This window comes from Humulus lupulus, chromosome 2, assembly GCF_963169125.1.
Source record: "Humulus lupulus chromosome 2, drHumLupu1.1, whole genome shotgun sequence".
NCBI lineage: Eukaryota > Viridiplantae > Streptophyta > Magnoliopsida > Rosales > Cannabaceae > Humulus > Humulus lupulus.
In genome coordinates this window covers 158,575,991-158,601,062 of record NC_084794.1, presented here as the reverse complement: position 1 = coordinate 158,601,062, position 25,072 = coordinate 158,575,991, and the positions used below count along the sequence as shown (strand labels likewise).

The following is a 25,072-nucleotide window of genomic DNA, read 5'->3' as shown; positions in this document are numbered from 1 at the left end:
AGGCTCATTCCTTTATGTTTTAAATGTGCAGGAAAATAGTTTGGCGGCGGGAAGGTTCTTGGCAGCTTGGGAATGTGTATTGAGGGAGAATGGAAATCGGTGGACTGCGCGAACGATTCGAGGATGAAGTTGTTTAAGTCTATCAATCATATTTTCTACGTATTTTTTCGCATCTGAGTTGGAACAAATTTTAAGATTTAAGTTATGTTATGCTTTATTTTCAAAACAATGGGATCCCATATCCTACTTATGAATTTTTATGTATTTTAATCCTTTACTTTACAGTTTTTAAATAAAGTTATGGTGATTTCATATGTATGTTTTTCTTAGGATTAGTGTCTGTGTATAGTAGTTTATTAATGGTCCAAAGTCTAGAATAGTTGGGTCGTTACAGAAAAATAAGAGAAATATCTACAACTTTTATTTCTACAAGTGTTTCCCGAAAGTGAAGATATCATGGTGAAAATTTGGCTTAAAGCTTCAGATTTGCATTACAGAGCATAAACTACGCGTGTTAAGCATCTTCAATGTAGTATTTTCCACACATAATGTCTTGAAAATTCACAATCAACAATAAATCCATCTTATTAAAAATATTTAACATATTTTTTCTCATTTCACTCCATATTATGTACTTAACCATTAAAACCTGAAACAAGCGTAAATCTGCATAAAACAATCCTAAATAACTAAAAACATAACATAAAACGATCTCTAAAACAAACATAAAATGAACCTACCATATATTTTATTTACTTTATAATTCCTAAACTCTTCCTATTCTTCTTCTTCTTTGCTTTGTTGGAATAACACTGGAGCCTTTATTTTTCTTTTAATGCTCACTTCATAATCAGTCAAAAATTTAATCACTCTACTTTAAATTGGGCTCCACACTTAGGAGAAATACTCTTAAGCTTTTATTCAAAGAAAGCCCTAATTAATCCCACTTATTTAAGAACGAGTCCTTTACAATTATATACCTATAATATAAAATAATTACAAAAATTACCTACAAAATTTTATTTACAAAAATAAATTTTCATGTCATAAAAAAATACCGGATTCTAAAAGTACTATACCTGAATTTGAAACTTTTCCGAAATCCCGGTTTTCCCGTTTTTCTAGGTTTAAAAAGTAACTTTTTTGTTAGTTAAAATGCTAATAAGTTACCAATTAGTTACTTTTTTCACCGTTTTTTTATACTGCTTTTTTCAACTTTTTTTTTATTATTTTCTTTTTGTTTTTTTTTCATGGTACAGGGCCCCTCTCTCTCTCTCTCTCCCCACTATACTCTTTTTTTTTTATTAATTTATTACATTCTCTCTTATCTTTAATTTCAAAAATCTTGTCTAGCCACACCGCTAGTCGATTGGGCTCAAAAGTGGTACCATTGCGACCTACTCTTCAAGGTGATCATTTTGATACGTCTGAAGCATATGTTTTTTGGTCGTCGCTGGAGAAGATGACGGAATAAAAAGCAACATTTTAATTTCTTTTTTATATTGTGTTGATCAAAAAGTAACTAAATTTGAAACTTGATCAAAATTTAATATACTAAATTTTGTATTCTTATTATACATTTAAAATATACTATATTGTATTCTAAACAACTTAAATTTATTTAAAAAATATTTCAAGTAACTTTTTTAAAATAAATTCTTTAGGATATTGTTTGGTAACTTTTAAAAAGAATACAAAAAAAATTACTATATAGTATACTAAAAGTAACTTTTAATAACAAGCTATATAGTAATTTGTTATATTTTATTGTAACTCATTAGTTTCTAAAAAATTACTAATCGGCAACGTAAAAGTATTTTAAGCAATAAGACTAATATAACTTCAAAATGACTAATTAGTGACTTAAGATAAAAATGACTAATTAGTGACTTAAGATAAAAAAAAGTTTCAAAAAATAAGTATTGGAGGTAACCAAAATGTATATAAAATAATATGCTATAAAAATAAATTTTTTTCATGAAAAAAGGAACTAATTGGTAACTTATTAACATTTTAAGTAACAAAAATGTTACTTTTTTAAACCCAGAAAAACGAGAAAACTAGGATTTCGGAAATGTTTCACTTTCAAGTATATTACTTTTAAAATCCGATATTTTTTATGACGTGGCAAGGTATTTTTGTAAATAAAATTTTGTATGTGATTTTGTAATTAAATTATAAAAACAGTAATGAATGTAAATTTCTCTTTAAGAAAACTAAGGGTCGAAACTGACCCAAGTCCACATCTTTCTTGGCCTTTAACATTTTTGTGACCTTCTAATAAGTCCACCTCTTTTGTTATAATAATGGGTCTATTGTTTATTTCCCAAAAACCCTTCATGGGCCAGTCCAACCAGCCCAAATAAGAGTTTAGTTCCACGTTTGAAATGTCCATTATATTACACATATTAACCCTAAATAATGCCTGTTTCTTTAAAATATTGCTATATATTCTACGTTGTAATAAATATTATATGTATGTACATAATAATGAAGAATTACTAGGTTATCCAAATAAAATATCAGTATTAATTATTGATTGTCTTCAGAGTAGTTACCCGATTTCCTTAGGGCATATTTATCCGTATAAATAGGGGTCATTTCCCCATTGAAATGAGACACAATATTTCACTCTTCTTTTGCATTACTGTTTATTTATCTCTTTCTTTGTTTTTATATTTTAATTTATTCTCAATAGTTTCATAACACATTATCAGCACGAGTCTCTAACCAATGTAAAGATTGTTTACTGAAATTCTTGAATTGTTTCGAAGTCACGATACACTATACAAATATATATATATCCTCCTCTAACCAAAATAATTTCAAACAACTATTTTAATTATAAATAAGTCTATTATTTTTTTTATGTAGGAATAATAATATGTATATGATACGAACCACACCAACATTGTGATGAAACCCGACACCAAATATGGAACAGCCACCAAGAACATACGAGATTGGAATGGAACCGCGACCCAATGCTTAGCCAAGCACGAACCTTGGTATGAGGAAGACGCCACAAACGGGGATGGAATCCATTTGATAAGTCAGGATGAACGCCACAAGGAATCTCCTTGATAAGTTCAAAAGTTTCTTCAAGAACTCAAGAAGAAATAAACTCACAATTTCATTCAACATAATCTGCCTTTTCACATTGTTTTGGCAGTCCTTATAAGGATGAAAATTACATGAAAACAAGACCCTTGGTCTTCCTAATGAAACCGAAAAATTAAGGACAACCCATTTGTCTTCCACATAAAAACCGAAATTAAAGACAAGCTTTTTGTCTTCCTAATAAAACCGAAAATTAAAGTCCAAAAGGACTATTGGACTCACACAAGTCAAATGTTTGACTTATCACAAAATAAACAAAGACTAAATAAAAAACGTGATAAAAATTAAAAAGACTCATTACAGGAAGATAAATATTGATCAAGCTCCTAAACTGGTGTCCTCATCATTCCTCCCCTCTTGACTTGGATCAACTGGAACTTGACTTGGATTTTTAGTCTTGGTGTCCTCATCATTCCCCCCCTCTTGAGAAAGATTTGACCTCAAATCGTCACCTGCATCAAAAGGACTCAAATCAGAAACATTAAAAGTAGTACTAACAGTATACTCACCTGGTAAATCGAGTCTGTAGGCATTGTCATTGATCCTTTCTAGCACTTGAAACGGCCCATCTCCTCGAGGTAGCAATTTGGAACGTCTTTGTGCTGGGAATCGCTCTTTCCTCATGTGTACCCATACCCAATCACCGGGGTCAAAAACCTGCTTGTGACGACCCTTGTTAGCATCAAGTTGGTTAGTGTTTAAAAGAGCCTCCTTAACCTCACTTTTTTTTGCATAAAAATTATTTTGTTTTCTCTCTAATTTTCCCTCATTGATCGAACTCTTCTCTTTCTTTTCTCTCTCACTTGATTCGACCCTTTTCTCTCTTTGTCTCTCTTTTTTCTCACTCTCATTCATCTTTTCACTCTTCTTCTTTTGCTCACTCAATTTTTGTTGATCACTCAATTTTTGCAACCTCACTTGGTCTTCATATGCTTGCTTTGGCGTCAATGGAGCTAGAGTGATTGTTCGTTGACGGAACGTGAATGAGTACTTGTTGGTGAAGCCATCATGCTGGACTCGCCGATCAAATATCCAAGGCCTTCCTAGAAGGAGGTGTCCAGCTTGCATTGGAACCACATCGCACAATACCTCATCCTCATACTTGCCAATTCGAAATGATACCAGCACCTGTTTTGTAACCCTCACTTCACCACTATCATTCAACCACTGCAACTTGTATGGACGAGGATGTTTAAGCGTTGGGAGCCCTAGCTTTTCAACCATGGAAGAACTAGCAACGTTAGTGCAACTACCACCATCAATAATAACACTGCATACCTTGTCTTTCACATGACAACGAGTGTGAAAGATGTTCTCTCGCTGCACCTCTTCTTCCTCTACTTTTGCTTGCAAGTTTAAGGCTCGTCTTGTGACTAGTGCAAGCATTTCACCAGATTCTGGCCCATACTCTTCATCATCGATAGAAGCATCTTCCAATGGTGGCATGTCAGCAAGATCATCTTCATCTTCAGAATCGAGCTCGCCACTTTCTCGAATCACCATAACTCTCTTGTTTGGACATTGGCTAGCTATGTGTCCTCGCCCCTGACATTTGAAACACCTTATCTCACTAGAATGAGACGAAGTAGGGGCTGTTTTACCTTGAGAGGCTGTGGTGGCTGGTTTTGGTGTAAAGGATGAAGTAGGTTGGTCTTCTTCCTTCTTTGGATAGTTTGACCGCCAAGGTGTTGCACTTGAATTGTGTGGGCTCGGTCTTGACCTCGAACTTGAACTACCCTTCTTGAGCTGCCTCTCAACTTTGATGGCCATATGAACCAAATCCTCCAATTCCACATAATGGTGTAGCTCGATTGGGTCAGCAATCTCTCGGTTCAACCCATTCAAAAACCTTGCCATGGTTGCCTCCCGATCCTCTTCAACATTGGCTCTAATCATAGCCATCTCCATCTCCTTGTAATACTCATCAACACTTTTGTAGCCCTGACGAAGACCCTGCAACTTAAGGTAGAGATCTCGATAATAATGAGGTGGTACAAACCGTCGCCTCATCACCCTCTTCATGGCCTCCCATGTTTCAATAGGGCGATCTCCACTCCGCCTCCTGTTGATGCACAACTGATCCCACCAAACAATAGCATAATCAGTAAACTCAATGGCAGCAAGTTTTACCTTCTTCATGTCGGAGTAGTTGCGACAATCAAAAACTAGCTCCATCTTCTTCTCCCACTCAAGGTATGCTTCAGGATCACTCTTCCCCTGAAATGCTGGGATTCTCATTTTGATATTCCCCATATAATTATCTACCTGGTTCCTATCTTCTCTATTCCCACCATACCTCCTATGGTTACCCGTCGACATCCTATCAAACTCATCATCAGAAAATACCCCTTCTAAATCCCCTTCATTCTCATCCTCCCTTTGGTGTACCCTACCCCTCCTTGGTCTCCGTTGTGCCCCCTCTTCTACCCTTTCCAACCGCTCATGTATTTGCTCACACTCCTCCCTCAACATCCTCCTCATCTCCCCCATTAAAGCTTCAATTTGTAGATTTGGAACTGTAGGTGGTGGAGTGTCATTGCCTGCATTTCTTTCTGTATTTTGTGACATGATTGAAAATCTGCAAAAAATAAGGTTAGAACAGTTATAGAAAAAGACGTCATTGCACTCCCTCACGTGTTTCACTCAAAGAAAATGGTCACTCAAGTACACTCGTGTTTGCACTCAATGATGGCTTTTACCCTTAAATAAGCTCACACCTCTGCCTTTTTCCACTCTATTTTCTTCTTTAAGCTCTTTGAAAACTAATGAAACAGCCAAAACTAATGAAACGGTGATATGGAGATTCAAGCAGCAAATCCAACCAAACAAACCAAACGAACACCGACGAAAACTGGTGAAAATGACGAAAAAATGAGGATTTTTGGAACACTTGTGTGGGGTTTTGGCCAAAAGGCCTCTAGACCATAAAGAACAAGAATAGAACAAAAATTAGAGTTCGGATCCTCTTGGTTTTCTTCTTCTTTCTTTTCTTTCTTTCTTTCTTCTTTTCTTTTCTTTGATTTCTCAAATGCAGATGCAAGGAACGAATTTGAAAGCAAAAAATGAATCGGTTTTCACAAGAGAAACAATGGAGACTCAAAAAGAAAAGAGAAACAATGCAGATTCGGATTTCACAAAAAAGAAAAGAGAAAACCCAACCCACTTTCGGATTTAACAATAAGAATAAGTGAAACTCAATCCCAACTCAGATTTCACCATAAGAACAAGATAAAACCCAATCTCAATTCAGATTTCACTACAAGAACAAGAGAAAAAAAAAACTCGATCCCAATTCAGATTCTCAATCCCAATTTCAGATTTCACAATTAGAATAAGAGAACCTCAATCCCAATTTCAGATTTCACAATAAGAATAAGAGAAAACTCAATGCCAATTCGGATTGCACAATAAGAACAAGATAAACCCAAGGCAAAATTCGGATTTCAAAACAAAACAGCACTAGAAACTCAATGAAAATTCAGATTCTACAATGCGAACAAGAGAAAAACTCAAAGCCCTAATTCACGATTTCAACAAGCTCTAGAATAGTTTCTGATTTCACAACAAACAATTGGAACAAGGATATTAAGAACACGATTTGAACAAAGAAATAATCTGGAATAAAGAGATTAACTATAATGGTTTCAGATTTTTAGAAGGAAAACAAGAACAAAGACTAAGAAAAATCAAGAACACGAATAGATAGATTTTTTATTTTTTTTTGATTTCAGAAACCCTAAAATTGAAATACGAATAGAATAGAAACACAAATGAAAAAAAAGGATAGGCCAAACCGGATGATCCTAAGCTCTGATACCAACTTATACGAACCACACCAACATTGTGATGAAACCCGACACCAAATATGGAACAGCCACCAAGAACATACGAGATTGGAATGGAACCGCGACCCAATGCTTAGCCAAGCACGAACCTTGGTATGAGGAAGACGCCACAAACGGGGATGGAATCCATTTGATAAGTCAGGATGAACGCCACAAGGAATCTCCTTGATAAGTTCAAAAGTTTCTTCAAGAACTCAAGAAGAAATAAACTCACAATTTCATTCAACATAATCTGCCTTTTCACATTGTTTTGGCAGTCCTTATAAGGACGAAAATTACATGAAAACAAGACCCTTGGTCTTCCTAATGAAACCGAAAAATTAAGGACAACCCATTTGTCTTCCACATAAAAACCGAAATTAAAGACAAGCTTTTTGTCTTCCTAATAAAACCGAAAATTAAAGTCCAAAAGGACTATTGGACTCACACAAGTCAAATGTTTGACTTATCACAAAATAAACAAAGACTAAATAAAAAACGTGATTAAAATTAAAAAGACTCATTACAGGAAGCTAAATATTGATCAAGCTCCTAAACTGGTGTTCTCATCATTCCTCCCCTCTTGACTTGGATCAAGTGGAACTTGACTTGGATTTTTAGTCTTGGTGTCCTCATCAGTATATGCCAATGTTAAGTTTATTTTAATATTTATTATTATTATTCCCTTAATAATTTTTCTTATATGATTTGGTACACATTATTATTATTCTTTTCATAATTATGTTTATTATTTATTATTCTTTTAATAATTATTATTTGGTTATACAATTATTAGTCATGTTATCACCTTATTATACGTTACCTTATTAGAATTGAATTACCTTATTAGAATTATATGTGTTAATATATGTTTGAACTTATATCTATGTTACGTTTTAAATTAATATTAATATTACCTATTTTTTTTTAGTTCGCTTGTTTTTCTTTTATGCTATTAGAGATTCAATTTTATTAGTCAAGAAAGAATTATTTGGTACATCACACTTATCACTTTATTTCTTAATAGTGTTTGCAATATAATTTCTCAAATGTTTATTTTTCTAATACTTTGAATATTGTTCCATGATAGTTTTCTTCATGGCAAATCTCACAAAACACGAATTTGTGCCACTTGATATTTCTGGAAGAAATTACTTATCATGGATTCTTGATGTTGAAATCCACTTGGATGCTAAGGATCTTGGAGACACCATCAAAGATAAAAACAAAGCATCAAGTCAAATGAAGGGCAAGGCTATGATTTTTCTTCGCCACCATCTTCATGATGGGTTAAAATCTGAATATCTGACGATAAGAGATCCTCTTACTCTCTGTAAAAATTTAAAAGAAAGATATGACCACCAAAAAACTGTCATACTGACAAATGCTCAATATGAATGGTTGCACCTAAGGTTGCAAGATTTTAAATCAGTGAGTATAACTTTGTAATGTTTAAAATTACTTTTAAATTAAAATTGTGCGGAGAAAAGATTACTGACAATGATATGTTAGAAAAAATATATTCTACTTTTCATGCCTCAAATGTGCTCCTGCAACAGCAATACAGAGGACGAGGTTTTAAAAAGTACTCAAAATTGATTTTGTCTTCTAGTAGCAGAACAAAATAATGAACTTTTGATGAAAAATCATGTATCTCGCCAAACTAGGTCTACCCCATTCCCTGAAGTGAATGCTATAACATCCGACAATCGTGGTCGTGGTCGTGTTCGTGGTCGTGACCCTAATCAAAGCCATAGTCGCGGTTGTGGACATAGACACAAACATAGTAAGGGTCGAAGTAATGTTTGGCAACGTGGTGGTTATAATAACAACTCCTCTACTTCGTTGAAAACCACAAGCAATGAGCATAAGGGAAAGAGTCCACAAAATAAGAATCAACAAACTTATGAAAACTTATGATTCAGGTGTGGTATGAAAGGACATTGGTCACATACTTGTCGTACATCCAAACATCTTGTTGATCTTGATCAAACCTCTTTGAAGGAGAATGAGAAAAATATAGAAGCAAACTTTGCCTATCAAGATGATGACCTCCTCAATGAATCCTTGGATTTTACAAACTTTGATGTTGCTGATTTTTTGCTGATGATCCCATCAATGACAATCTGGATATTTCTACTAGTGATGAGAAAGTCTGTAATTAGAGTTATTTTATTTGGTCATGTTTGACATATTTGTCTGTTATTTATTTTGTTTTAAGTACTTTAGTTTGGTATATTAATTTTATGGACTTATGTTTAAGTATTTCTATTTAGAACTTATTATGTTTTTTTTTTGGTTAATAAAGAAATGGACATTTCTCATCCCTTACTTGATTCTAAGAATGATGGTGAAGATATATGTTTAGCGGACAACACAACAACTCATACAATTTAGAAGCGATAAATATTTTTCAAAGTTAACAAGAATGGAGGCAAATGTTAATACAATATCAGGCAGTGCAAACTTGATTGAAGGTTCTGGAAGAGCCATTATATTAATGCCTAGAGGAACAAAAATTATCATAGATAATGCTTTATTATTTGCCAAATAAAAAAGAAATCTATTGAGTATTAAGGATATACGTCGTAATGGATATCATATCGAGACAATAGATGAAAATAATATTGAGTATCTATGCATTACATCTATTGCTTCAGGAAAAAAGTGTATGTTAGAAAAACTGCCTGCTTTGTCCTCAATTTTGTACGCACGAATAAGTGCAATAGAGGCACATGTTAAGAGAACCAGAAGTTCATAGATCTAAAAGAATCTTTCCTTGTTTGGCATGACCGGTTAGGTCATCTCAGTTCAATCATGATGTATAGAATTATAGAGAACTTACATGGTCATCCATTGAAGAACCAGGAGATTCTCTTATTAAATGAGTTCTCATGTCCTGCTTGTTCTCAAGGAAAATTATTTATTAAGCCATCACCAGTAAAAATTGGGATTGAATCTGCTGGATTTCTTGAGCGAATTTAGGGTGGCATATGATACGAACCACGCCAACAAGTGTGACGAAACCCGACACCAAATATGGAACAGCCACCAAGAACACACGAGATTGGAATGGAACCGCGACCCAATGCTTATCCAAGCACGAACCTTGGTATGAAGAAGACGCCACAAACGGGGATGGAATCCGTTTGATAAGCCAGGATGAACGCCACAAGGAATCTCCTTGATAAGTTCAAAAGTTTCTTCAAGAACTCAAGAAGAAATAAACTCACAATTTCATTCAACATAATCTGATTTTTTCCAAATGTTTTCAAGGCCTTATATAGCCGAAAATTACATCAATACAAGCCCCTTTGTCTTCCTAAAAACCGAAATATTAAAGACAAGCCTTTTGTCTTCCTAATGAAACCGAAAAATAAAGACAACCCTTTGTCTTCCTAATGAAAACTGAAATTTAAAGACAACCCTTTGTCTTCCTAATAAAAACCGAAAATTAAAGACAAAAGGACTATTGGACTCACACAAGTCAAATGTTTGACTTATCACAAAACAAAGACTAAATAAAAAACGTGATTAAAAATAAAAAGACTCATTACAGGAAGCTAAATATTGATCAAGCTCCTAAACTGGTGTCCTCATCAGCATATGTGGGCTCCCACCATGTGGACCATTTAGATATTTTATGGTATTATTAGATGCATCAACCAGATAGTCACATGTTTGTTTATTATCTACTCGTAATGTGGCATTTGCAAGATTGCTTGCCCAAATAATTTGATTACGAGCACAATTTCTAGACTATGCAATAAAGACTATTCGTCTAGATAATGCTAGTGAATTTACTACACAAGCTTTTGATGATTATTGTATGTCAACAGGGATACAAGTTCTCATGTACATACACAAAATGGCTTAGCAGAATCATTTATTAAACACCTCCAGTTAATGGCTAGACCATTACTTATGAGAACAAAACTCCCCATTTCAACTTGGGGACATGCCATTTTACTAGGGATGTAAATGGGGTAGATCTGATCCACCCCAGTAGTGATCCGACCCGACCCGAATAGACTCGTGCCCTGAGCTGACCCGATAGGTGTTTGGAGCGGATTGGATCTGATCCGACCCAGTCCATCTAGGTCGGGTCAGACCTAATCCGACAAGGAGTTTTTATATATATATATATATAATCACATCATAGTACTACTAAAAAGTCCTAAAGTATAAATGAAATTTTTTTCAAACAAAACAAAGTTTTAAATTTCTAAAATCCATATCACTATTGATACAAGTTATTATATCAATGCAATGAATCTTATAGATGGATTTGGTGATCTTGACTTTAGTGACAACCTAGAAAAACATCCATATAAAACCAAATTAATCAAATTATATTTGAAGTTATTTACTATATGTCATTTTACTTCATTTTTCTTTGGTATTTTTTCATTTACATTTCATTTTATTTTATGCATCATATATTTAATTGAATCATATCATTATATCATTAATTATATTAAGAATTCACCAACATATACTAATAATGAAGTATATCAATTACATTAAATGAATTATAAAACTTTCATATACTACCCTAATCTTCAAGATCTATTATGTATGGGTCATGCAAAGAAAAGAAACAAAAGTATTAATAATAGAAGTTTAATAATTTATTTGATTTATTTTAAAAACTATGATGGAAAAGAAGAAACTCAAAAAAGAAAAGAGAGGGAAAAAAATAATAAAAAAAAAGTTAAAGTAAATAAAAATGAAGTAGAAGAGCCCAGATTCCAAATGAATGAAAACATGACTGAATTGGTCCTAGTTACTCTTCGGAACGAAGTGGAAGAAGGGAGAGGTTCTCGAACAAGGAAAAAGATCCAATGACTTCAAAAGAATTGAACGAGGAGCTGTATGAGATGAAAATCTCATGTACAGTTCTATAGAGTGGCAGTAAGGGTGACTTATCTGTCAACTTTTCCACTATCACCCCCAAAAAACCAAACTCTGCCTTACGTAAAGTTGCCAGAGTACGCTTAACCTCTGGATTTGAAATCACTGCTTATATACCTGGTATAATTACCACAGTTGGATCTACGTCATTTTATTCATCATTAATGGTGACTAGTTTAGTCGCTCCTACAGAAAAAAATATATATCAAACATTAACTATCAAAATATTAAAAAAAATGGTTATATATATAAAACAAAAGATAAGTATAAATACCTTTTTTGTCTTTCACCAACCAACTTTGAGTACAGACCAATGCCTCCAATTTAGTTGGATGAAGTCTCAATCGATGTGAACCCACATGTTTACCACCAGTGCTAAATGTAGACTCTGAAGCAACAGTGCTAATAGGCACAGCAAATGTCTCTGGCAATCTTGTTCAACATGAGATATTTAAATCCTGTTACCTCCAATAATTGCATATATCAAAGAATTCATCAGTCCTAGGTAACACTTTCTCATTCAAATAGGCATCTAACTCTGACTTCACACTCTCTGCACCAGATGCAATTATAACATATGTATCATAGTTAGATAGATCATCCTGTGTTGAAAAAGATGTTGATGCATTATCCAATTGCTGACTTCTTTTGCTCAAATCAGAACATTTAGACTTATACTCATCTAATAAATCATAACAAAGCTTGTGGGCCTTCTCAATTTCAATCTCATTTAGATCATTTCCATAAAGCTTAGGAAAAAAATATTCGATCAACATAAATTTGTACCTTGGATCCAAAACAACTGCAACAGTCATAAGCCCATGAATCTCTTCCCAATACTTTTGAAACTAAGACATCATTTGAGTTGCCATATTCTTAATAAACAACTCATCTGATGATACGAACCACACCAACGATTGTGGTGAAACCCGACACCAAATATGGCAACCACCAAGAACACACGAAATGGGAATGAAGAACCGCGACCCAATGCTTAGCCAAGCACGAACCTTGGTATGAGGAAGACGCCACAAACGGGGATGGGAATCCGTTTGATAAGTCGGATTAAACGCCACAAGGAATACCCTTGATAAGTTCGAATAGTCTCTTCAAGAACTTAAGAAGAAAACCTCTCAATTTTCATTTCATAATAATCTGCCATCCCCAAATGTTTACAAAGGCCTAATATAGGCGAAAATTACATCAAGACAGCCCTTTGTCTTCCTGATGAGGACACCAAGACTAAAGATCCAAGTCTAGTTCCAGTTGGTCTGGTGACGAGGGCGCGAGCCAAAAGACTCAGTTTAGGAGCTTGATGAGTCTTATTGTATTTTGTCATCTTGTATTTTTTATTTAGTCTTTGTTTATTTTGTGAAAAGTCAAACACTTGACTTGTGTGAGTCCAAGAGTCCTTTTGTCTTTAATTTCGGTTTTCATTAGGAAGACAAAAGGCTTGTTTTTTTAAATTTCGGTTTTCATTAGGAAGACAAAAGGCTTGTTTTTTTTTAAATTTCGGTTTTGCTTTAGGAAGACAAAGGGGCTTGTCTTGATGTAATTTTCTCCTATATTAGGCCTTGAAAACATTTGGAAAAATCAAATTTTGATGAAATGAAAATTTGTGAGTTTTCTTCTTGAGTTCTTGAAGAGACTATCCGAACTTATCAAGGGTATCCCTTGTGGCGTTCAATTCGACTTATCAAACGGATTCCCATCCCCGTTTGTGGCGTCTTCCTCATACCAAGGTTCGTGCTTTGCTAAGCATAGGGTCGCGGTTTACCATTCCAAATTTCGTGTGTTCTTGGTGGTTGCCATATTTGGTGTCGGGTTTCATCACAGTGTTGGTGTGGTTCGTATCAGTTGGTATCAGAGATTAGGATCATCCGGTTTGGCCTATCTTTTTTTTTCATTTGTGTTTTCTATTCAATTCGTTTTTCAATTCTGAAATAAAATATATATATATATTCATCATCTAGTCGTGTTTGAGTTCTTTGTCCTTGTTTATTTTTTTCTTGTGAAATCTGAAACTACTATAGTTAATTTCCCTATTTCAATTGTTTCCTTGTTCAATCATTCCCTTATTTCCAAAGTTTCCATTATTTCTTTGTGAAATCCCTTGAAATCCGAAACTAGTATACACAAAGTTCTTTAATTTTCGATTCTTTGTTCAATTGGTGCGTTTGAATTAGGGATGTTGAAAATCCATCTAATTTTTTTTTTTTTCTGAAAACGTGAATTAGGGCTTTGAGTTTTTCTCTTGTTCTAATTGTGGAATCTGAATTTTCACTGAGTCTCTCTTGCTGTTTTGTTTTGAAATCCGAATTTTGCCTTGGGTTTCTCTTGTTCTTGTTGTGAAATCCAAAATTGAAATTGACTTCTCTTGTTCTTATTATTGTGCAATCCGAATTTGGCCTTGAGTTTCTATTGTTTTATTGTGAAATCTGAATTGACAGTGAGTTTCTCTTGTTTTTCATTGTGAAAATCCGAATTTGCATTAAGATTCTCTTGTTCTTTTGTGAAATCTGAGTTGTTGTCAAATCCAAGTCTGATTTTTTTTTTCTTGTGTCTTGTACCTGCGTTTGAGGATCAAGAGGAAAAGAAAAGACAGAAAAGAAAGAAGAAGAAAAATTCAAAGGGGATCCGAACCTAAAAAAAAAAAAAACAAGCCTTTTGTCTTCCTAATGAAAACCGAAATTAAAGACAAAAGGACTCTTGGACTCACACAAGTCAAGTGTTTGACTTTTCACAAAATAAACAAAGACTAAATAAAAAATACAAGATGACAAAATACAATAAGACTCATCAAGCTCCTAAACTGAGTCTTTTGGCTCGCGCCCTCGTCACCAGACCAACTGAAACTAGACTTGGATCTTTAGTCTTGGTGTCCTCATCATTACTGATACGAACCACACCAACACTGTGATGAAACCCGACACCAAATATGGCAACCACCAAGAACACACGAAATTTGGAATGGTAAACCGCGACCCTATGCTTAGCAAAGCACGAACCTTGGTATGAGGAAGACGCCACAAACGGGGATGGGAATCCGTTTGATAAGTCGGATTGAACGCCACAAGGGATACCCTTGATAAGTTCGGATAGTCTCTTCAAGAACTCAAGAGGAAAACTCACAAATTTTCATTTCATCAAAATCTGATTTTTCCAAATGTTTTCAAGGCCTAATATAGGCGAAAATTACATCAAGACAACCCCCTTTGTCTTCCTAAAGAAAAACCAAAATTTAAAAAAACAAGCCTTTTGTCTTCCTAATGAAAACCGAAATTAAAGACAAAAGGACTCTTGGACTCACACAAGTCAAGTGTTTGACTTTTCACAAAATAAACAAAGACTAAATAAAAAATACAAGATGACAAAATACAATAAGACTCATCAAGCTCCTAAACTGAGTCTTTTGGCTCGCGCCCTCGTCACCAGACCAACATGAACTAGACTTGGATCTTTAGTCTTTGTGTCCTCATCATTCCCCCCCTCTTGAGAAGGATTTGTCCTCAAATCTTCACCTGCATCAAAAGGACTCAAATCAGAAACATTAAAAGTAGCACTAACAGTATAATCACCTGGTAAATCGAGTCTGTAGGCATTGTCATTGATCCTTTCCAGCACTTGAGACGGACCATCTCCTCGAGGTAGCAATTTGGAACGTCTTTGTGCTGGGAATCGCTCTTTCCTCATGTGTACACATACCCAATCACCGGGGTCAAAAACCTGCTTGTGACGACCTTTGTGAGCATCAATTTGGTTAGTGTTTAAAAGAGCCTCCTTAACCTCACTTTTTTTTGCATAAAAACTATTCTGTTTTCTCTCTAATTTTCCCTCATTGATCGAACTCTTCTCTTTCTTTTCTCGCTCACTTGATTCAACCCTTTTCTCTCTTTGTCTCTCTTTTTTCTCACTCTCATTCATCTTTTCACTCTCCTTCTTTTGCTCACTCAATATTTTTTTATCACTCAATTTTTGCAACCTCACTTGGTCTTCATATACTTGCTTTGGCGTCAATGGAGCTAGAGTGATTTTTTGTTGATGGAACGTGAATGAGTACTTGTTGGTGAATCCATCATGCTGGACTCGCCGATCAAATAGCCAAGGCCTTCTTAGAAGGAGGTGTCCAGCTTGCATGGGAACCACATCACACAATACCTCATCCTCATACTTGCCAATTCGAAATGATACCAGCACCTGTTTTGTAACCCTCACTTCACCACTATCATTCAACCACTGCAACTTGTATGGACAGGGATGTTTAAGCGTTGGGAACCCCAGCTTCTCAACCATGGAAGAACTAGCAACGTTAGTACAACTACCTCCATCAATAATCACACTACATACCTTGTCTTTCACATGACAACGAGTGTGAAAGATGTTCTCCCGCTGCACCTCTTCTTCCTCTTCTTTTGCTTGCAAATTCAAGGCTCGTCGTGTGACTAGTGCAAGCATCTCACCAGATTCTGGCCCATACTCTTCATCATCGATAGAAGCATCTTCAAATGGTGGCATGTCAGCAAGATCATCTTCATCTTCAGAATCGAGCTCGCCACTTTCTCGAATCACCATAACTCTCTTGTTTGGACATTGGCTAGCTATGTGTCCTCACCCCTGACATTTGAAACACTTTATCTCACTAGAACAGGACGAAGTAGGGGCTGTTTTACCTTGAGGGGTCGTGGCTGGTTTTGCTGTAAAGGATGAAGTAGGTTGGTCCTCTTCCTTCTTTGGATAGTTTGACCGCCAAGGTGTTGCACTTGAATTGTGTGGGCTCGGTCTTGGCTTTGAACTTGTACTACCCCTCTTGAGCTGCCTCTCAACTTTGATTGCCATATGCACCAAATCTTCCAATTCCACATAATGGTGTAGCTCAATTGGATTAACAATCTCTCGGTTCAACCCATTCAAAAACCTTGCCATGGTTGCCTCCCGATCCTCTTCAACATTGGCTCTAATCATAGCCATCTCCATCTCCTTGTAATACTCATCAACACTTCTGTAGCCCTGACGAAGACCCTGCAACTTAAGGTACAGATCTCGATAATAATGAGGTGGTACAAACCGTCGCCTCATCACCCTCTTCATTGCCTCCCATGTGTCAATAGGACGATCTCCACTCCGCCTCCTGTTGATGCACAACTGATCCCACCAAACAATAGCATAATCAGTAAACTCAATGGCAGCAAGTTTTACCTTCTTCATGTCGGAGTAGTTGTGACAATCAAAAAACTAACTCCATCTTCTTCTCCCACTCAAGGTATGCTTCAGGATTGCTCTTCCCCTGAAATGCTGGAATTCTCATCTTGATATTTCCCAAATAATTATCTACCTGGTTCCTAGCTTCTCTATCAAACTCTCTTTCACCCTCAACATCCCGTTGTTGCACCCTGTTCCTCCGAATTGACAGAACCGCGACCCTATGCTTAGCAAAGCACGAACCTTGGTATGAGGAAGACGCCACAAACGGGGATGGGAATCCGTTTGATAAGTCGGATTGAACGCCACAAGGGATACCCTTGATAAGTTCGGATAATCTCTTCAAGAACTCAAGAAGAAAACTCACAAATTTTCATTTCATCAAAATCTGATTTTTCCAAATGTTTTCAAGGCCTAATATAGGCGAAAATTACATCAAGACAAGTCCCTTTGTCTTCCTAAAGCAAAACCGAAATTTAAAAAAACAAGCCTTTTGTCTTCCTAATGAAAACCGAAATTTAAAAAATAAGCCTTTTGTCTTCCTAATGAAAACCGAAATTAAAGACAAAAGGACTCTTGGACTCACACAAGTCAAGTGTTTGACTTTTCACAAAATAAACAAAGACTAAATAAAAAATACAAGATGACAAAATACAATAAGACTCATCAAGCTCCTAAACTGAGTCTTTTGGCTCGCGCCCTCGTCACCAGACCAACATGAACTAGACTTGGATCTTTAGTCTTGGTGTCCTCATCACTTCCTAAAGAAAACCGAAAATTAAAGACAAACCCTTTGTCTTCCTAATGAAAACCGAAAATTAAAGACAAGCCTTTTGTCTTCCTAATGAAAACCGAAAATTAAAGACAAAACGACTCTTGGACTCACACAAGTCAAGTGTTTGACTTTTTACAAAATAAACAAAGACTAAATAAAAGATACAAGATGACAAAATACAATAACACTCATCAAGCTCCTAAACTTAGTCTTTTGGCTCGCGCCCTCGTCACCAGACCAACTGGAACTAGACTTGGATCTTTAGTCTTGGTGTCCTCATCATTCCCCCCCTCTTGAGAAGGATTTGTCCTCAAATCTTCACCTGCATCAAAAGGACTAAAATCAGAAACATTAAAAGTAGCACTAACAGTATACTCACCTGGTAAATCGAGTCTGTAGGCATTGTCATTGATCCTTTCTAGCACTTGAAACGGACCATTTCCTCGCATCAAAAGGACTCAAATCAGAAACATTAAAAGTAGCACTAACAGTATACTCACCTGGTAAATCGAGTCTGTAGGCATTGTCATTGATCCTTTCTAGCACTTGAAACGGACCATTTCCTCGAGGTACCAATTTGGAACGTCTTTGTGCTGGGAATCGCTCTTTCCTCATGTGTACCCATACCCAATCACCGGGGTCAAAAACCTGCTTGTGACGACCCTTGTTAGCATCAAGTTGGTTAGTGTTTAAAAGAGCCTCCTTAACCTCACTTTTTTTTGCATAAAATTATTTTGTTTTCTATCTAATTTTCCCTCATTAATCGAACTCTTCTCTTTCTTTTCTCTCTCACTTGATTCGACCCTTTTCTCTCTTTGTCTCTCTTTTTTCTCACTCTCATTCATCTTTTCACTCTCTTTCTTTTGCTCACTCAATTTTTTTTTATCACTCAATTTTTGCAACCTCACTTGGTCTTCATATACTTGCTTTGGCGTCAATGGAGCTAGAGTGATTGATGAGGACACCAAGACCCAAGTATCAAGTCAAGTTCCAGTTGGTCCAGTGACGAGGGCACGAGCCAAGAGATTCAAGGAAGAACTTAATAGCCTAGTCCACAAAGTCCTAAAACAAGAGGAGACCGTGGCCAACATTGAAGGAGAACAAAGACTTGTCTTACTCATCAAAGTTGACTGAGTTTAGGAGCTTCATGAGTCTTATTGTATTTGTCTTTTTAATATATTTACGTTATTGTTGTTATTTGGTCTTTCTTTATTTTGTAAAAGTCAAACACTTGACTTGTGTGAGCTGAATAGTTGTGTGAGCCGAAAGGTCTTGTTTTGTGAGCTGAAGAGTTGCGTGAGCCGAAAGGTCTTGTTTATGGTGCTTTCATTAGGAAGACCAAGGGTCTTGTTTTCATGTAATTTTCGTCCTTATAAGGACTGCCAAAACAATGTGAAAAGGCAGATTATGTTGAATGAAATTGTGAGTTTATTTCTTCTTGAGTTCTTGAAGAAACTTTTGAACTTATCAAGGAGATTCCTTGTGGCGTTCATCCTGACTTATCAAACGGATTCCATCCCCGTTTGTGGCGTCTTCCTCATACCAAGGTTCGTGCTTGGCTAAGCATTGGGTCGCGGTTCCATTCCAATCTCGTATGTTCTTGGTGGCTGTTCCATATTTGGTGTCGGGTTTCATCACAATGTTGGTGTGGTTCGTATCAGTGATTGTTCCTTGACGGAACGTGAACGAGTACTTGTTGGTGACTCGCCGATCAAATAGCCAAGGCCTTCCTAGAAGGAGGTGTCCAGCTTGCATGGGAACCACATCACACAATACCGCATCCTCATACTTGCCAATTCGAAATGATACCAGCACCTTTGTAACGCTCACTTCACCACTATCATTCAACCGCTGCAACTTGTATGGACAAGGATGTCTAAGCGTTGAGAGCCCCAGCTTTTCAACCATAGAAGAACTAGCAACGTTAGTGCAACTACCACCATCAATAATAACACTGCATACCGTGTCTTTCACATGACAACGAGTGTGAAAGATGTTCTCTCGGTGCACCTCTTCTTCCTCTTCTTTTGCTTGCAAGTTTAAGGCTCGTCTTGTGACTAGTGCAAGCATTTCACCAGATTCTGGCCCATACTCTTCATCATCGATAGAAGCATCTTCCAATGGTGGCATGTCAGCAAGATCATCTTCGTCTTCAGAATCGAGCTCGCCACTTTCTCGAATCACCATAACTCTCTTGTTCAGACATTGGCTAGCTATGTGTCCTCGTCCCTGACATTTGAAATACTTTATCTCACTAGAACGGGACGAAGTAGGGGTTGTTTTACCTTGAAGGGTCGTGGCTGGTTTTGGTGTAAAGGATGAAGTAGGTTGGTCTTCTTCCTTCTTGGGATAGTTCGACCGCCAAGGTGTTGCACTTGAATTTTGTGGGATTTGTCTCGGATTTGAACTTGTACTACCCCTCTTGAGCTGCCTCTCAACTTTGATTTCCATATGCACCAAATCTTCTAATTCCACATAATGGTGTAGCTCAATTGGATTAGCTATCTCTCGGTTCAACCCATTCAAAATCCTTGCCATTGTCTGATACGAACCACGCCAACAAGTGTGACAAAACCCGACACCAAATATGGAACAGCCACCAAGAACACACGAGATTGGAATGGAACCGCGACCCAATGCTTAGCCAAGCACGAACCTTGGTATGAGGAAGACGCCACAAACGGGGATGGAATCCGTTTGATAAGTCAGGATGAACGCCACAAGGAATCTCCTTGATAAGTTCAAAAGTTTCTTCAAGAACTCAAGAAGAAATAAACTCACAATTTCTTTCAACATAATCTGATTTTTCACATTGTTTTGGCAGTCCTTATAAGGACGAAAATTACATGAAAACAAGACCCTTGGTCTTCCTAATGAAACCGAAAAATTAAGGACAGCCCCTTTGTCTTCCTAATGAAAACCGAAATTAAAGACAAGCCTTTTGTCTTCCTCATGAAAACCGAAAATTAAAGACAAAAGGACTATTGGACTCACACAAGTCAAATGTTTGACTTATCACAAAATAAACAAAGACTAAAAAAAACGTGACTAAAAATAAAAAGACTCATTAAGCTCCTAAACTTAGTCAACTTTGATGAGTAAGACAAGTCTTTGTTCTCCTTCAATGTTGACCACGGTCTCCTCTTGTTTTAGGACTTTGTGGACTAGGTTGTTAAGTTCTTCCTTGAATCTCTTGGCTCGTGCCCTCGTCACTGGACCAACTGGAACTTGACTTGATACTTGGGTCTTGGTGTCCTCATCATTCCCCCCCTCTTTAGAAGGATTTGACCTCAAATCGTCACCTGCATCAAAAGGACTCAAATCAGTAGGCATTGTCATTGATCCTTTCAAGTACTTGAAATGGACCATCTCCTCGAGGTAGCAATTTTGAACGCCTTTGTGTTGGGAATCGCTCTTTCCTCATGTGTAACCATACCCAATCACCGGGCTCAAAAACCTGCTTATGACGACCCTTGTTAGCTTGCTTAATGTATTGTTCAGTCCTTCTCTCTATGTTGAGTCGCGCCCTCTCATGGATTTTCTTCACAAATTCTGCCTTCTTCTCGCCATCTAAATTCAAATGGTCAGAAACAGGTAAAGGTGATAAATCCAAAGGAGTTAGAGGATTAAAACCATAAACAATTTCAAATGGTGAAAATTTAGTAGCAGAATGCATTGAACGATTATAAGCAAACTCAACATGTGGCAAACAATCTTCCCAAGTCTTAATAATTTTACTTATGATAGCCCTCAACAAGGTGGATAGGGTCCTATTAACTACTTCTGTTTGACCATCGGTTTGAGGGTGACAAGTAGTAGAAAATAATAGTTTTGTCCCAAGTTTTCCCCACAATGTTTTCCAAAAATAGCTTAAGAACTTGGCATCCCTATCTGATACAATTGATCTAGGCATACCATGTAATCTCACAATCTCCCTAAAGAACAAATCTGCAACGTTAGAGGCATCATCAGTTTTATGACATGGAATAAAATGAGCCATCTTAGAAAATCTGTCTACAACCACAAAGATTGAATCCCTCCCACACTTACTTCTAGGTAAACCCAACACAAAATCCATTGAAATGTCAACCCATGGTGAACTAGGGATAGGTAGGGGTGTGTAAAGGCCATTTGGCTGAACTCTTGATTTAGCTTGCCTACAAGTGACACACCTACCACAAATTCGCTCAACATCTCGTTTCATGTGGGGCCAAAAAAAGTGCTCTTGCAACATAGCTAGGGTCTTAGCAACTCCAAAATGTCCCATCAACCCTCCCCCGTGGGACTCTCTAACTAGCAAATCTCTCAAAGAACAATTAGGTACACACAACCTATGCTCCCTAAACAAGAAACCCTCATGCCTATAAAATTTTCCTTCAGCAGATTTTTCACAAACACCATAAATTTCCCCAAAATCATGGTCAGCAGAATACAGCTCCTTTATGTGTTCAAACCCAAGTAATTTAGCATCAAGAGTGGAGATTAGGGCATACCTGCGAGAAAGGGCATCAGCAACCACATTCTCCTTACCTTGTTTATAGCGAATGACATAAGGAAATGTCTCAATGAACTCAACCCATCTTGCATGTCTCTTGTTGAGCTTGTGTTGGCCTTTCAAATGTTTCAAGGATTCATGATCTGTGCGAATCACAAACTCCTTTGGCCACAAATAGTGCTGCCATGTTTCTAAAGCACGCACTAGTGCATACAATTCTTTGTCATAGGTGGGGTAATTGAGGGCAGCCCCACTTAGCTTTTCGCTAAAGTATGCAAGCGGTCTCCCATCCTGCATAAGAACAGCGCCAATACCTATTCCAGAAGCATCACATTCAACTTCAAAAGTGTTAGAAAAGTTAGGCAAAGCAAGTAAAGGAGCATGAGTAAGCTGGTATTTCAGTAGCTGAAATGCCTCCTCTTGAGCTTCACCCCATTTAAATATCACATTCTTTTTTATAACTTCTGTAAGTGGTGCGGCGATGGTGCTAAAATTTTTTACAAACCTCCTGTAGAAGCTAGCAAGTCCATGAAAACTTCTAACATTACCTATAGTTGTAGGGGTCGGCCACTCTTGGATGGCTTTGATCTTTTCTTCATCCACCTGAATACCTGTAGCACTTACAACAAAGCCTAGGAAAACAAGCTTATCGGTGCAGAAAGTACACTTACTGAGGTTAGCATATAAACTATGTTTCCTAAGAACATCCAAAACAGAATGCAAATGCAAAACATGGTCATGCAAATTCTTACTATAAATAAGAATATCATCAAAATACACAACCACAAATTTTCCAATGAAAGCACGCAATACATGATTCATTAAACGCATGAAAGTGCTAGGTGCATTAGTTAGTCCAAAAGGCATGACTAACCACTCATACAATCCATGTTTAGTTTTAAAAGCAGTTTTCCACTCATCCCCTTCTTTCATACGTATCTGATGATACCCACTTTTAAGATCAATTTTGGAAAACACACAAGAACCATGCAATTCATCTAACATGTCATCTAAACGAGGAATGGGATGTCGATATTTTACCGTTATATTGTTGATGGCTCGACAGTCAACACACATCCTCCATGTTCCATCCTTCTTGGGAACTAGAATCACTGGAACAGCACAAGGGCTCATGCTTTCTCTCACATGCCCTTTCTCCATCAATTCTTCAATTTGCCTTTGCAATTCCTTTGTTTCATCAGGATTACTTCTGTATGCTGGTCGATTTGGTATTGAAGCACCTGGAACAAAGTCAATCTGATGTTCTATCCCTCGAATAGGTGGTAAACCATGTGGTACCTCCTCAGGAAACACATCCTCAAATTCCTGCAAAATAGACCCAACAACACTTGGCAACAAAGAATCAAGTTGGTTAGTATTTAAAAGAGCCTCCTTATACATGAGTAAAATCATGGGCTGTTTTGTAACCAATGCTCTCTTAACCTCACTTTTTTTTGCATAAAAATTATTTTGTTTTCTCTCACTTGATTCCCCACTTTTCTCTCTTTGTCTCTCTTTTTCCTCACTCTCATTCATCTTTTCACTCTCTTTTTGCTCACTCATTTTCTTTTTGTCACTCAGTTTTTGCAACCTCACTTGATCTTCATACACTTGCTTTGGTGTCAATGGCACTAGAGTGATTGTTCGTTGACGGAATGTGAATGAATACTTGTTGGTGAAGCCATCATGCTGCACCCGCCGATCAAATTGCCAAGGCCTTCCTAGAAGGAGGTGTCCAGCTTGCATGGGAACCACATCACACAACACCTCATCTTCATACTTGCCAATGCGAAATGAGACCAGTACTTGTTTTGTAACCCTCACTTCACCACTATCATTCAGCCATTGCAATTTGTATGGACAAGGATGCCTAAGCGTTGTAAGCCCCAGCTTGGCAACCATGGAAGCACTAGCAACATTAGTACAACTACCTCCATCAATAATGACACTACATACCTTGTCTCTCACATGACAACGAGTGTGAAAGATGTTCTCTCGCTGCACCTCTTCTTCCTCTTCTTTTGCTTGCAAATTCAGGACTCGCCTTGTGACTAGTGCAAGCATCTCACCAGATTCTGGTCCATACTCATTGTCAGAAGCATCTTCCAAAGATGGCATGTCAGCAAGATCATCTTCATCTTCAGAATCTATCTCTCCACTTTCTCGAATCACCATGACTCTCTTGTTTGGACACTGGCTAGCTATGTGTCCTCGCCCCTGACATTTGAAACACCTTATCCCACTAGAATGAGACTTAGTAGGAGTTGTTTTACCTTGAGGTGGTGTGGCTGTGGTGGCTGGTTTTGGTGTAGATGATGAAGTGGGTTGGTCTTCTTTCTTTGGATAGTTCGACCTCCAAGGTGTTGTACTTGGATTGTGTGGGCTCGGTCTTGACCTCGAACTTGAACTACCCTTCTTGAGCTGCCTCTCAACTTTGATTGCCATATGAACCAAATCCTCCAATTCCACATAATGGTGTAGCTCGATTGGGTCAGCAATCTCTCGGTTCAACCCATTCAAAAACCTTGCCATGGTTGCCTCCCGATCCTCTTCAACATTGGCTCTAATCATAGCCATCTCCATCTCCTTGTAATACTCATCAACACTTCTGTAGCCCTGACGAAGACCCTGCAACTTAAGGTAGAGATCTCGATAATAATGAGGTGGTACAAACCGTCGCCTCATCACCCTCTTCATGGCCTCCTATGTGTCAATAGGGCGATCTCCATTCCGCCTCCTGTTGAT

At 37.1% G+C, this 25,072-nt stretch overlaps 1 pseudogene; it reads right to left on the bottom strand.

Annotated features, from left to right (window-relative positions):
* Positions 1–12,009: 12,009 nt before the first annotated feature.
* LOC133814876 (uncharacterized) lies at positions 12,010–25,024 on the bottom strand (annotated as a pseudogene).
* Positions 25,025–25,072: the final 48 nt, after the last annotated feature.